The sequence below is a fragment of the Mycetomoellerius zeteki genome, unplaced genomic scaffold, assembly GCF_001594055.1.
Source record: "Mycetomoellerius zeteki isolate Tzet28-1 unplaced genomic scaffold, Tzet1.0 scaffold199, whole genome shotgun sequence".
Taxonomy (NCBI): Eukaryota; Metazoa; Arthropoda; class Insecta; order Hymenoptera; family Formicidae; genus Mycetomoellerius; species Mycetomoellerius zeteki.
In genome coordinates, this window is record NW_017256946.1 from 43603 (window position 1) to 59357 (window position 15755).

At 32.2% G+C, this 15755-nt stretch overlaps 1 protein-coding gene across 1 annotated transcript in view; it reads left to right on the plus strand.

The window, feature by feature from the left end:
- Window positions 1–3436: 3436 nt before the first annotated feature.
- Atf3 (Activating transcription factor 3) overlaps window positions 3437–15755 on the plus strand; it is a 35077-nt gene continuing 22758 nt past the window's right edge. Inside the window, exon 1 of the mRNA XM_018447193.1 lies at window positions 3437–3545. The gene's annotated coding sequence lies outside the window, so the exon portion shown is untranslated. The remainder of the gene's footprint in view (window positions 3546–15755) is intronic.

The window sequence follows — 15755 nt, forward strand, 5'->3', positions numbered from 1 at the left end:
TCCTTCAGACTTCGGTGACATTATGCGAGATGGCGTTGTCGTCAAATTTGGAAACAATTTCAAGTACGCGGGATACGTTGAAACAGATTGAAACCGCATTGAAATCATATAAAAAAAAGTCGAAAAAATATACATATATAGAAATTATGCAAGTAATTTAACGCTTATATTTTATGTAATCGAATATATAAAAACTATATATTCTATACAGCTAGAAGTATTGCAAAAAAATCAAAGGATAAAAAATTAAAAGATAAATAAAATGGGTATAAATAAGCATTGTTTAAATATTGAAGACGATTGAGGTAACAAAAAAATGTAATATAAATAGCCGGATATGTGATTTATATTTTAGAATCTGATAAAATTTGATTGTTGCGTATGTTGTAAATTCTAGGATAATTCGATTCTCTTGTAAACTGGGCGTGTTGGAGCATATATGTCTCGCGGACATATCATACCTGACTAAGAGCAGAAAAACGTGCCCGAACCGGGTGGACACGTAAACTATACACGCCACCTACTATTATTACTCAATATACTTTGCATATCTTCATCAAGCCGAGAGATTACATCGAGAAAGTACGGAGATTTTTTTCGCAGTGGTATATCCAAAGCCTCAGAGATCTTATGAGTCAACATTTAGAAGCTTCTTCATCAAGTTTCCTTAATCATAAAATAAAATTGAATAATAAATCTATCTATATATAATTTGTAATATTGTAAGTTACATGATATAATATAATTTATTTATATTATATTCCTAAAAATGAACAGATGATATATAATTTGCAATAATTCTTTATCCTGGGTATCAATCATGAAATTTTTTTCCCAAGGGTGAAAAGTGAAAAGTGAAAAATTTCTCCATTCAATGGTAAAAATTTTCACTTTTCACTTTCCATCCTAGGAATAAAGTTTCATGATCGATACCCTGCTCGCTTTTATAATTAAATTACTATATAAATATACTAAAATATTCTCACTTATAAATAAATAATCTCACTTAGAAATTAATGAAATTCTCCAAAGATGTCATTCGTCATTTATTGTTAATGTATATGTATAATGTAATTTATATCATATTTTATTATTTATTATTACAGTTTTATTTAATAAATGATATCAAAAGTAATGACATTACAAAGGATCGATAAATGATCGATTAATAAGAGATTTACGTTATTTGTTTTCTATTTTAAAAAATATTGGTTTATTATATTAACTAAATTAATAATATTAACTGAATTTAATAATAATGAATATGAAAGAGAGAGAGAGAGATTAAACTATAATTAAATTTTTTATAAATAATAAGTAAGACAAAATTTATAGAAAAATTTCAGGATAAGTTATTAATTAACAGTAATACCAATTAATTTAATTAGATTTGCAAAATTACTGCAAAACTTTGAACTATACAATTTATTATTCATAACTCTCTATGACATCTATGTGTTAAAAATAAAAAGAATTAACTCGATAAATGAATTGCCAACTAATGTCCATTTCTATCAATTTAATTTTAATCTCGGTTTAGCTTACTTCTTATTTCTTTTTAATTCTGTAAGTGAGAAAAAGATAAAGAGTAAATTAAAGCCAAGTTTAAAATTAATCTACCATTGATGGAAATGGATATAAATTGATCAAAGTTTGATCGAAGTCATCCTAAATCCACCTCTTGTTCTCACGGCGCGGCGCATGCAATAATTGTCTGTGACTAATTTTAGCGCGCGATTTTCGCATAATGCGGCATTGCCGAGGAACGGCGTGATTTCATAGGATAGTTGCGAGCAGGGCAGGGCACTGTGCAGCAGCGCCTCTCAAGGCTTTTCGAAAGCCTCTACCGCCAGTAAATTAATAGACTCGGCAGGCCGCGGTAATAATGATCGTCCATTACCGTCGCGCTTCTATTCGCCATAAATCTCGCCCACCCACCCAACCTGACCACATGCTAAATCTGTGTTGTTCACCCGCACACCTGCAACGATCGCCATATATTCGATCCTGTTCGATCAACCTAAATCAACGTCGCGATCAAAAAAAGAAGTTAACGATCGCAAAAATTGTTATTAGTTGATAGTTATTAGAAGTTGACGAAAAGAAAATTAATTGCAATACGTGGCAAAAGAATTAATTATACAGAATAAATTAGAGAGATTATAGAAAAAGTTATTAATTAAGTCATCAATTAATAAAAATGTCACGAGAATATTAATTTCTGTACATTTTTTTATCATCAGATCATCAAATGACTTTTTCATTTTTCAAAAAAATTTTATTTGTCTTCCCCAATCTTTTCTTTTATTTTACTTCCCTATTTTTTGTTTGTTCACCTGTGTTTTATTTAACGCATGCGCATGTCTGAAATTAAATATACTTTCTATGAAACGTTAATTATATTTATTTAAAAGCATTAAAGATCCAATTTCGGCCGTATAAGCTTCTAGTTTATCAATTGTGTTCTCACATATACAATCTAAAATAAGATTCTTATTGCTATAATTATATTTGTTTTAATTGTAAAAGTTGCAGCTATAATTGTCATCAAGCAATTTTTAATTTTGTAAATTAGAACGTGAAGTTCGCGTAAAAATACTTTCCGCAACGTTTGTTTGTCTATTTTTGTTCGAGGTGGGTCAGTAAAAATCTAAAAATCCTTCGTATTATCAAGAGACATTTCTATATGTGTTTTATTTAACGCTTGCATTTTGTCTAAAATTAAATATATTTTCTATGGAACATATACTAATTACATTTTTAATTGTGTATTGTAACGAAGTTGTAATTAACATAATGTTAAGCGTTTTTTAATTTTGTAAATTAGAATGTGAAGTATACGTAAATACTTTTCACAGAGTTTGTTTGTCTATTTTTTTTCGAGAGACGGTCATTCATCATTAATGTGTAATAACAAAGTTGCAATTGTTATCAAGAAGTTTTTAATTCCGCAAATTAAAACGTAAAGATCTCGTAAATACTTTTCATAGAATTTTGTTCGTCTATTTTTTTTCCAGGCGACTGCGGGAGCCGCGTCAACAAGAATCTAAAAATCTCCTTCATGTTGTCAGGAGACTGACGTTTCTGGCAGAATTAAGCGCTCTAGGAGTGCCTAGAGAGGAGCGCGACACGCACGCGGATCGAATGTGCCGGCGTGGCGCGGTAAGGGAGCGGTGCGCGTACTCTCCCTGACAGTTTCATGTCAACAAATGTCGCGGCCGAAGCGTCGCGCCCAGCTAGCCTGCCAGCCAGCCAGCCAGCTCCTTGGCAGAGACGGAGCGCGGGGTCGCCGGCGCGTATTCGCGGAGTCGCTGCTCGGCCAATCGCGGCGTCGCTCGACGCCATCGCCGACCAATCGGCGTGCGCCGCGGTGACGACGCGGGCTAAATATAGCCGGTATATATCTAGGCCGGTCGCGACCGCGAATTATCCACAGTCGCGCGCCGGCGGCCGACGGAGGAGGTTAAGTGGATTATCGAACAGCGAGCGGATTTAAGTGCGTGCGCAGTGCGCGAAGTGCGAATACGGCTTCTGGACACGGGAAGGTAGGAATCCGATACATGCAGTGTATCGCGCTTTCAAAATTGGAATGTCTATCCCTTTCTTAATCTGTAAAATAAACGCAATAAAGCTTCCGTCGGAATAAACCGACTGCGAGAGGAGGTAGCTGCGGAAGGAAGGAAAATTGTTCTTGCGTCAAATTCGGAGCACGTGTTTGTCGTAATAAACACGATTCTGCTCGCAATAAACACAGTTATATATTCTCGGGTCGCTACTGAAATTAGTGGATAGATTGCGAATTGTTTCGCGACTTTTGGCCAGACGGCGGATTTTGGTCGAAGTGCGCCGTCGAGAGCGGCGTGAAGTGCGCAACGTACGGCGTGACGTTGCGCACGCAAAACGATCGAAGTGCGCGTGTTCGATAACATCGCACGATCCGTTCAGCGTAATCGCACTATCTGTGTTTTTTCGATTCCTAACATTATCGAAAGTTTTAGTCTTTCTCTAACTCTGCGTAGAAATAAAGAAAGATGCTGAGACAATCTGTTACTACAGTCACTACTGTTACTACAGTTACTACTTGGCCATGCCATCTAACATCCTTATTGCATTTTCTTGAATAAGTTGGTAATAAAAGCTAAAAAAAAGAATACAAAATATATTGAAATTGTTATAAAAATAAATATTATTTTTTAATGAAATTGTTTTTTTTATTATATGTAAATATTTACGTCAATTTGTGAGGATAAATTATATTATATACAGTTATACTATACATTGAAAGAAAATGTGCTAAATCTTATACCATATTTTTTTGTGAATAGTATTTACAATAAATAAATGTTTATTCAGTAAAAAAATGATTGTTAAATTAATGCTTTTTGTATCAAATAATTATATGTTTACATGTAGTAAATATTTACTTAGAATTATTCAAACAAATATTTATTAAATTTAGTATTCTTTTCCAGTATACATATATACAGGGTGTTCCAAAAGCTCTAAGGATTTTTTAGAATTTTTTAGCAACTTTTTAGTACTGCATTTTCTTATTTTTACCAACATGAGAAAATACGGTATTAAAAAATTCTAAACAAATTCTTAAAAAATTCTTAGAGCTCTATGAGAAGAAAATAAACAAATTGTTTTTTGCAGTTTTTCTGTAAAGTTGATAATATTTGAGTAAAAAATTATTGAAGACTAATTTTCGGCAATTTTTAGCAATTAATATCTTGTTAACCATTGCGAAAATTGCGGTAGAGGACTTTTCTTCTCAGTTTAGTCCATTCTGCTCCGAAAGATTTATCGTTACTTTTGGAACATCCTGTATATTATATACAGTATATTGTTATTGTCGAAAGACTGTTTCCGTAAAAAGTAAGTAAATGAAGCTTGCAACTTTTAAGTACGATAACCGGATGCATCAACAATTTTTAAAATTAGTTCGCGAGGTATCGAGATCAAAGTCGCATTCGATATATCGAGGGCATTAGGCGCGATCGAAGGGAGAGATTGCGGCGGTATGTTACGTCTTGACGTTACATCCGATAAGGTTATTACGTGTCGGATTGACATAATATCTTGCACTTAATTTACAGTTACGCTTGATCAGTCGCGACCAAGTGCGATCGATTCTTCCCACAGAGGATTTTTCGATATTGCGGCTCGCGCATACGCGTAAAGATTCAAATCGCGGCGCCGCGATGCTCTGAAGTTAGACGTCAGACCGATCGCGAGCGCGATTTGGATTGATTTACGTGGGTTTTATAGCCACGGGCTTGCAATTGCTCAAGGTCGCGACGCCACGAAGTAGAACTTCGCTGCCATCATAGTTGCAATGTTGCCACAAGAGCTCGGGGGAATATACGTTAAATGCGCCTCGTGTATGCTCGCTCTTATTCGCTGAGAAAACATTTGACGTACGAAAGAGAGGGAGGGAGGATTTAAAACTTGTTTGTTTCATTCGATGTATGTTTTAGAAGCGTTTATTCAAGTATCTGCTCGTATTTTAAACATCTCACAATGTCATTCATTAATTATTATAATTGAGGTGTTAACTATTTTAAATAATTTTTTTAATGAACATTACATACGTAAATCATAATAAACATATTCTTGTACTAAATATTATTGTTGACTTTTCGTAATTATTATCGCGTTGTACACATTGCTAATATTCTTTATTCTTCTTTTAATCTTTTAATTTTGTTATTGGAGATTAATAATGATGAATTTTCGGATTATTTCAGAGAATAATTTCTGCACTGGTTTTATGAAGAATCATTATTTTCCTCGTTTTATTTGATTGAAAAATATTATTCGACATTTTCCTTATATTATTTTATTTTATTATATCTATAGTTGCTTGTCACGTTTTATTTTCTTACTTCTACATTTTATCTCACATTTATCTCTCAATGCTCTGAACTTTCGAGCAAGTTCTTTCCTCGAAACTGGTGTTCGCGAGAGGGAATAAATGGGACGAGGCACTCGCGTATTGTGCGCCTCTCTCATGAATATGAATGTGCAATCGTTCGTGTCTAAGCGCGTGTCTTTGAAGTTGGCTATCTATTATCGCGTTTACGAGATACACAACTTGCAGCATACGAACAAACGAACGTGAGTAGCCGCCGTCGCGATTTGTGTATAGTTAGCCCGGAATAAATTATTTCGGAATTTAGAACGCGCACCCGAAAATAATTTGTTTCTCAGAGAACTGCCGATCTCTCATTCGCGTGTTTTGCACGACGTACATACTTTCGATACATCGATGCCGCTCTTGACAAATCTCTTAATTTTAAACGTCCATCCTTCACTATTTTGACAGTAAAATAGAGAAGGGCAAGATTTAAACGCGATGAATACTTTAGGGCCTAATCAGTGCCTTTTCTCGATCCTTTTTCTATCCCGAATAGAGCTGAGAGGGATAAAGGAAATTATAATTATCCTTTAAATTCTTTGGAGTAGAATCTCAGTCTAAAGAGCGAAAATTGAGTCAATCTCTTGAAAAAGAGTAGTTTTTAATTTTTAAGAATGAGATTTCACTCTACACACACACAGAATGAGATTTGCTTTAAAAGTTTTAGAGAATAATGAAATATAGTATTCAGTATAAGTAATAAGTATAACTGTAATAGGCAATTAATATTATGGTACACAAAACTATAGTTATTAATGTACATATAAAAATATAGTTATTAATGTATATACATATAAAGACACCATTCGTGGTTATTTACTGAAAAATTGTTTATTTCACATGTGTACATATATCTGCATATATATGTACATATAAATACGAAATTTTTATTCACCAAGAAATAATTATGAATACCATGAATACTTTTGTAAACTGAAGTTGATAGTTATTAGATTAGGTAAAAATTAAATAAATTATAAAAGACAGTTAATGTTTCATGCTAATTTTGGTTTCTGAATTTCAAGTATTCACACGCATAAAGTTTCCTACGTTTTCTCAGAGTAATGCGATAACGTTATCGCATATCTTTCTTTCGATGAGATGAATGAATCAGATATCGCATGGAATGGACTATCACATGCAATGGAATATCGCGTAAAAACTATCATTATTAAATTATACACATATTATGCATAATAGAGTACCATTTTGCATACGATACACTTATGTAATTATCGATTAAAATCGCGTGGATGAAAAAGAAAGAACCCTAAAAAGCGCTTAAGAAAAAAAGGAAGAATATTTAATTTAAATAGTTATATCTTTAAATAAATTACAGACAGTAGGAATCTAAATTAAAACCAAGAAATAGAAATTTAGAAAAATAATGTAAATTTATATTTATAATATAAAATTATATAATAATTTCGTGAGAATGCATTGTGAGAAAAGTATACATATGGTAATTAAATTTTTTACGAAAAATATGCTAAATCTATAATATCGAAAGAAATTATTAATAAAATTAGAATAAAACAGTCGCAATGAAAGAAAATTAACTAAATTTTCGCTGCACTTTTTTTTTATCAAGTACACAAACAGTTTGGCATTAAATTGCACGTCTCCGATGTTTGCTTTCGCTGGCAAACTTCCTCCGACGTTGATAACCTTTGCAGAATAATAATCTTATCTCACGCATTTGCTATGCAAAGTTACGAAGGTGATCATTTCGATGTTATCTGCTCCATAATTATTGTTAGAAGGTTAAAGCCAAAAACGTGTGCGACAATCAATTTTTTTCGAAACTTTAAAAATATTCCATTTTATAATTATTTATAAATTAAAATAAATATTAAGCCTACGGCGCATGAGGCATTTTTTTCTGCTGGACTGCTTGCATGTTAGTAAATAATTACTAGAATATATTGCATCACACAGAACATAGAATTTCTATAGTAATTTACTAAAATGTGCAAACAATCCCACAGGAAAACTCCATCGCGTGCCACAGGCTTTAACTCTCGAAATATTGAAAGTTGCACGATCGTTTCTTTTTTCAGATAGTTTCGGTATCGTGTTACTTGCGAATGAATGCCAACTTGGCGCCGACTGTATTAATATCGTATCGATGTGTGTGTGTTGTAAACTGGTTATTTTATGTGATAATAAACGAGATTATCATCACTATCAGATTGCGACATAAATATCTTTGTTGCGTTAAATATAAACAAGATCTAATATATCATAAATACAATTTTATATACAATATGATTAAATATATATGTATGACATAGACTTAACGTGAATGCAACGACATAATTTTTGAAAGCATTCTTGTAGAATTTTAAAGGATAACAAGAGGAACAAAATGAATTTGTCATTTGCCGAGAATTATCAAGTTAAATATACATATTAAATATTTTTTATTTAATTAATTCCTTATTTGTAATTCTGTCAAAGTCTCAAATCCAATTTAGGTGAACGATGATTTTGTTATATGCTTGCACTTTTAAAGTTTAATCGGCGTTATTTAAAATTAACGATTACCATTATACGACACGATCATCGCTAAACGTTTCTGCGTTGAGTGATTTTTCTAACATTTAATAATACGTATATATTGTTTGAAGTCGAATTTGAGCATTTAAAAGCGTTGTTGAATGTGAGGAAACATTTTCATGTGGAATGTGTCTTTTGGAACAGGCGGGAAAATTTTTTACGCTATCTTATGTGAAGCGTGGATAATCATCGGGTAACTTAAATCACACCCTTCGCTTTTGCTAATGAACGGTTATTCTCTCTCGTACTCCGTAATTTTTGTCTCTTAAATAAGACGTTAGACATGTCGTAAATGAGGATACGCAAATATCTGTTTATTTTGGAGTGAGTCCCTTAAGAACGATGTTGTAACAAACAACTGTTTTTATACTTTACTTTAGAGAGAATCATATTTTTCATTTTAATATCACATAAACGGCACGTGCATATAATAATTTAATATGTGTATTATATAATTCGTATATTTTATAATGTTTTAAATTAATATAATAATTTGAATTAATTTCGAGGAATATGCAAGTAAAAAACATGCTCCATTTTCTCCCTTTTATTTTAAGTCAAGTGTAATCTTTGATTTTGCCACAAAGTAGCTTAGAAAATGGACTTATGTGCAGTATATGAAATAAATTGATTACGTATTTATCAGTCATTGCAATAATAAGATCAATATCGTCTAATGGCGTATACGAATAATTCCACACGATAATATCGCTATCGTAACAATATACGCGTCAATATGTTTGTTTAATGCAGCGGAGTCGTTTATCTATGCGCACGTAAGGTAAATCTCCCTTCCTCACCCGTATCCTTTCTCGAAAGAGCCATACTGTCATTTCTCTCTCCGTGTTGTATTAGCATTTTAAATTTAATCGCGAGACATTGACGCCCTTGAGCGGTAATGGACTCTTTCTTTCTCCCCTTACTCCCTTTCTGCCTCTCTCTCCCCTCTCTCCCCTTGTTGTCGTATCGTTTCCTCTCTCTTTCTCTTGCAAATCCAATTATATCATCTCTCAGCTTTGCTGTAAACCAAGTAGCTCATCGTTGATAAATTGGTTGTTTCGTCTTTATTCCTTATTTTTTTTCTTAGTACGCTGTGCAATCGTAAATTTAGCTCTACTCCGCTTTTTAACGACGTCGCGATTGACACGTGGAAAAAAATATACGCCACAGTTTGAGGGTTTAGGCAGAAATGTTGGGATATTTGTGAGTTGTCTTTCGTGAATTTTTCGATAAATTTTTGATGTTCAGAAATAAATAAATTGGAAAGAACTGCATCTTTAGCGAAAAATAACAAAATTTTGTGTTTAATAAAAATTTCGAGAAAAAAGAATTTTACATTATTTTAGTTTTTATTATTGTTTTTCTTATTGTTTAGTTTCTCTACTCTTGATTAATACTTTTCTTATTGTTTACTCTAATAAAAATTTGTACGCACCAAAGGCGTGTCATTATAAGTACCAGATTCAAACTACACGTGTTAATTTCTTTGTATTTCTCTGTACGATATATGCACGTATTTCTTATTTAAATATTATTTAATTTATGAAAACGATATAAATTTATATATATATATATACAGATATGGATATTTATATGTACGTATATAGATTTATATCGTTTTATAGTTTTATGAATATATATATATATGTATATATATATATAGATTATATATTTAACATTTAATTTTTGAAAATATTTTAAGTTTACATAATATTTCAACTTACATTTATTTCTTTAACTGCTACAGAAAGGGAGAGAGAGAGGAAGAAAGAGAGTTTTGTTTTTTATTTGTCTTATTATTTATTTTTTTACTTTAATTTTTGTCAAGAATAATTTAGTGTGTCTATAAACGCGCAATTTCATTTAATTAGAAATAAAATTGCAAATTAGAACTGTATTCTAGTCGTTCTGCTATATTAAGAATCACATAGAGTCATAAAAATCCCCTGTTAAGCTTTACGATTCTTTGAAAATTCATAAAATCTCCATGTTCCTTAGAACCGAGTTATCTTACAAATTCATGCCCGTATGTCAGCTCCTTATGAAGAGGGAGAAGATGCGGGCTTAGGGAGGTCTCGATCCCCATTAATCGTTCGCCTCCATTAAGGTTTCGTCTCTAATTTTCTTCGAAACGCCAACAGCAATCGTTCTCTCTATCTAGAACTGTCGTCGATATATCAGGCCCAGCGAGAAGTTCGCCTGTCGTTTGCAGAATGATCTTCACGGCGTATGCAGCAGAGAGAAGGTCGATTATCCAATTATTTAACCGAATGTTTGACTATTCTCGTGCAGTGTGAAACGCTCGATTATGTACGAATAACATTGTTCTATAATGATACTAATGGAGCAGTCGGTTAAATAGTATCAGTCAGCAGTCAGTTAAATAATATAATCAAGGCTCTGTTACTTTACTGCGTTTAAAACGACCAGAAAGAAGTGTAAAATGTGATCCTCACATTGGCGAATTATTCGATTTGCCGCTCGAAAACACCAGGCTTGAACTCTGCATCTATGGCATTTTCTATCTACACAATATTCCCAAATCGCTTCATTTTCGCCTTTACATATACAAAGGAGCCTAGGCATCGTACCGTCGCGAATGCAATTTTCTTTCAGCCCTTTAAAAAAAAATCTTTTACGTCACTTTATGACACGTGTTGAACTGTGCAGTTTCGTCGAGTGGATAAAATTTTAGTAACATTTATCTTATGCGCTCGAGAGAGAGAGAATAAAGTTTTACTTTTTATTGCAATTGTAAAATTATTTAGATATAAAAGTGCAGTATAATTTGATACTATTCCTCCGTCGGTTATGTGGAATTTTGCACCTTCTATCAGCAGCCTTTGAGCTTCAATCCATTTTATATTGTTCTGGACTGTATAAAAATTTGAAGAAATTTTTGCGAACCTGTAAAAGTTTAACCAACGAGTTTTTACTATCATAGAAGTCACGTGTTTTTTTTTACTTTTTTTTACAGATTAAATTTATCTATCAGAATTTATCAATACTCTCAAAAATATCGACAATGTGCTTTATTCAAAGTTCTATTTATATTGTTATTAATTTTTACTTTACATGAAACTATGTACATAAAATATGCAAAAAATATATAAATTTATTTTATAAACGGTTTTTACATCTATCTTCTAACACATCTAATGGATTAGCAATAAAACTGAAAAACGGGTGAAGGACGTCGCGCAAATCAGTGAAAATCTCTGAAAGTATTATACGTTTCTCGTGCTATAAAAAGATTTTACGAACTTGCACCCGCAATACCACTTGCGGTAACATAAACGTAAACTTGTTTTGATAATTTTTCTCTATTTCTCGGTTAGCAACATTAGATCCGTTTAAGGAAAGCTGAGAGAAGTTATTTTACACGTTAAGAATTTTTTAAACGATAACAATACCGCGTCGGGAAAGCAGACAATACGCTTGTTAAAGGACTTAAATCATTTGCATTTATAGTAATTGTGTCAAATTCATTGTAGAAGAAATATGTGAATATGCCATGTAGATATTTATATAACAGACGTCTGCATATTCAACTATGATATTCTGTATACGTAATCTTGGATAAAGTCAAAATAAAATTCTCTTGTGAAGTTACGAATGATAGATCGTCTAGAATGAGTTTTATAGGCGAGACACGCACATGTGCGCTCGGTTATAAGGACGCAAGGACGCGGACACGTATATGTATACGATATATGCACACACAGGCGTGAGATGTACGCAGGACGATGCGCGAATTACACGTGTCGTTTGCGGCGCGGACAGGAAGCATAAATTTTGTCGTGAATTCCAAACACAGCTAGAGTGAGAGAACACAATATGCGTGCTGTTTTCTACGTTTCTAGCTTCATAAAAAATAAAGGATCCGTGCGAGCCTACGAGCCGTTACTTGGTAAGAAGAAATAAAATTTCAATGTTATCGTTCGTGAAACTGCCTTATTCTATGTAGGTCTTACTTTTGCTAATCTATAATTCGCGACGAAACTATGCGCAATTGGGAATACTGTATGTTAAAATATACGAAGAATATAAAATTATATACATGTCGCGAATTCTGTTATCAATTTTGTGAAAACTTATAGAGCTAGTGGATTTTAAAGTGGGCTTTAAAGCCTTAGAACTTCCATTATATTTTCTGAAAATTTGAAATTAATTGTTTTATAAAAATTTTATTGAATTATTGCTCAAATAAATGGCTTTACATATTTTCAATTAATAATTATTTATAAATTAAATTAAAATTCCAAAATAAAAGGCTCCTCCAAGATAAACTCAATGTAATTATGATAATGTGATGAGGGCATATGCCAATGTGAGCCGACACTGTATCCAATCATAATATACGATTTATTATACACGAACAACTAGTGTCGGCTCATATTGGCATACCTTCGTCACATCGTCATAATTACATTATAGTAATTATTTAAATTTAAATTCTTTTTAAAGAACTTAACTCGTGATATTACTGTGGTAGTTTAGTAGAGTTTGCGTTTCAAGATCGAAAAATTATTTCGACGCGCATTTTAAAGGACTACGTAGTATATAAATTCACACAGAATCATAAAAGCACTATCCAGCTAGTTTAAGGCATTGATTTCTATAGGTTGTGTTTCTCACATATATACGGTCTCATAAGATATAATATAATTTAAATTTAAATAATTAGACATGTCAAACTATCGCATAAAGTTAAAAAGATTTAATTTTCAATTTTAGTAAACATTTTAGTAAACAAATTTAGATCCTTATTCTCTCCTTTTCTCACATAAATATATTCATAAATTTCTAATTAATAGGCATTTTATTCGGGACAAAAGTTAGTAGTCTATCAAGGTAAAATCCTTGATACCTAATATTAAACACAAGATCCAAGTAAGTGTAGAAATCTTACGGGTTTTACGGGTGTCGCGTCACAGTTCACCAGTGAAAAAGATGGAAAAAGAATGGTAATTCGCCATAATTAAAGCCGTATAATTGGGACAGAGATAACGTCACGCCGTCGCATCCCTCGTCTCGCATCGGGCCTTTGTGTTTGCTCTTCTTTTCGTCCCGTTCGGAGGCGGAGCGAAAATAATCCTGTCCTCTTTAAAATGCAATATAAATTCATGTACGCTACAAAATCGACTCACATCACGATGAACCATAGACTCTAATAAAAATAGACACACTCCTACGAAGTTCACTATCATTTAAAAAAAAGTGAGATAGCTTGAAGCATCTTTCTTTTTCTAAAATGTTGAGCTGAGCCTTTTTCTAAAATGAAGAGAGTGCTGATGGAGTTGAAGAGAGAGATGCTAATATGTTAATTCTTTCTAACGGAGAACAGAAGCTAAGATCAGGGAATGCGTAGTTTATACCTATTACGTCTAAGCGTTGAACATTTTTAAAAAAGTCTGAGAAAATGTGATGTGTGTGTTTCTTATTTTACAATTATTTTTTCCATTGGATTCCAAAAGAAATTAAATCTCTTTTTCGTTTGTTAATTTCACGTCGTTTTAACTTCAATGAAATTACACTTCGAGGTCGATTTGTCATGTGTGCAGTCGACATCGCAAATCGAAAGTCCTCTCTTGCCTGTGTTGCAATCGCGAATTTTCGAGTCGAATGCAGCATATTCTGAAAAGAGTCGCCTATCTCCCAAAACGGGATTCGTATTTTTAGAAAGTACACTTTGCAGTACCGGGTAAGACTTGCTGTAATCCCCCGAGGGGAGACATTGACCTTTCGAACTCTTTTCTCTTGCTGAAATTCTCGCATGAGCATATTGTTCTCTTCGACAGGCTCGTGTTTTATCGCTTTTCCCCGCCGCGGGATGGGACATTACTTTTCTCTTAGGTCCTGTGCGCAATAGAAGGAATAAGGAATTAGGAATAAAGAACGATTTCAACCTATCAGAAACCGTGTATTCCGATGTATCCGATTTCTGATAGATTAAAATCGTTTATTCTTTATTCTTTATTCCTTCTATTGTACACAAGGCTTTAGCGATAGAAATCATAGATCTCTATTGATTGATATATCACTATATTGGCTATATCTTGTTAAAAATGTTTTTGCAATTATTTTATTTATGGATTTGTTTTTACCTTATTTTTATTTTTACATTTATTTCTATATTTTTATATTATCTTTTATTATCATTTTCATATTGTAATTGATGTTACGTTTTATCTTTCACTGTGATTGTGAGTTTTTATATATGTATATTTAATTGCAATGAAGGTTTTATTGTTAATACAATAATATTAATAATAATAACGATAATGATTTCGATTTGTAAATCGACGAAATTTCAATAAACTTTATATATTTTTTGTGGATTTCCACAATGACAAATATTACGATAAAAGTTCTGGGACATTATATCGATAAATCATGTGTATAAAATACATAATCTGTTCGCTCGTATATAAGGGGATAGATCTATTCTATAAATCTATTTTATTTTAATCCTTTCATCTCTGCTATAAATCCAGTGAATATCCGTTTCGTTTGCAGTAGCAAATTTTAAACAATAAACTGGAATAAATTCTAATCTGTCCCTTTTTTTCTTTTAACTTATTTTTATACTACAAAATATTATCTTGTTTGTTTCTAAAAAAACTATTCTTTTCTGAATTATATTATCTATTATATGTATTCCCGGGAAAACATGTTTTATAATATTAAGGATGAAAAAAAGTCATAAAAAATATGGGTTCGGAAATGCTTTCTTTTCAAATAAACATTTTTTATTTACTTATATCTATATTTTCATTACAGAAATTGCTGGAAATGATCGTCTTTGAGGAAAGATTTGTTGATAGAGACGTTGAGCTTCTCTGCAGTTTCTATTAGCTTGCCCACATATATTAGATATCTGTTAATTCGATGTTAGAATAAGCTGCTAAGTTGATGAATACTATCTTCACTCTATGCTTAAATAAAGACTGATTTCAATTCCATACAGACCTATCTAATAACTTTTTGTTTACTTTAGAAGGTGAATAGAAGTACATTTCATGAAAACACGTCGAAGCGAGGCATGTCGTCCGTAAATACGTACAAATAAATAAGAAATGTTTATAACACTCAGAGAAAAAAGTCGTATCAGTAATTATAAATTTGTAGTGAAATAGCGCCTCAACTATATACATATTATTAAATTCTAATAAGAATACTAGATTAAGTGAACTAAGAAAATATAGTACATTAACCATATAAACAATTTATAAATGGTTAATATTACTATATTTCCTTAGTTCACTTAATTTAC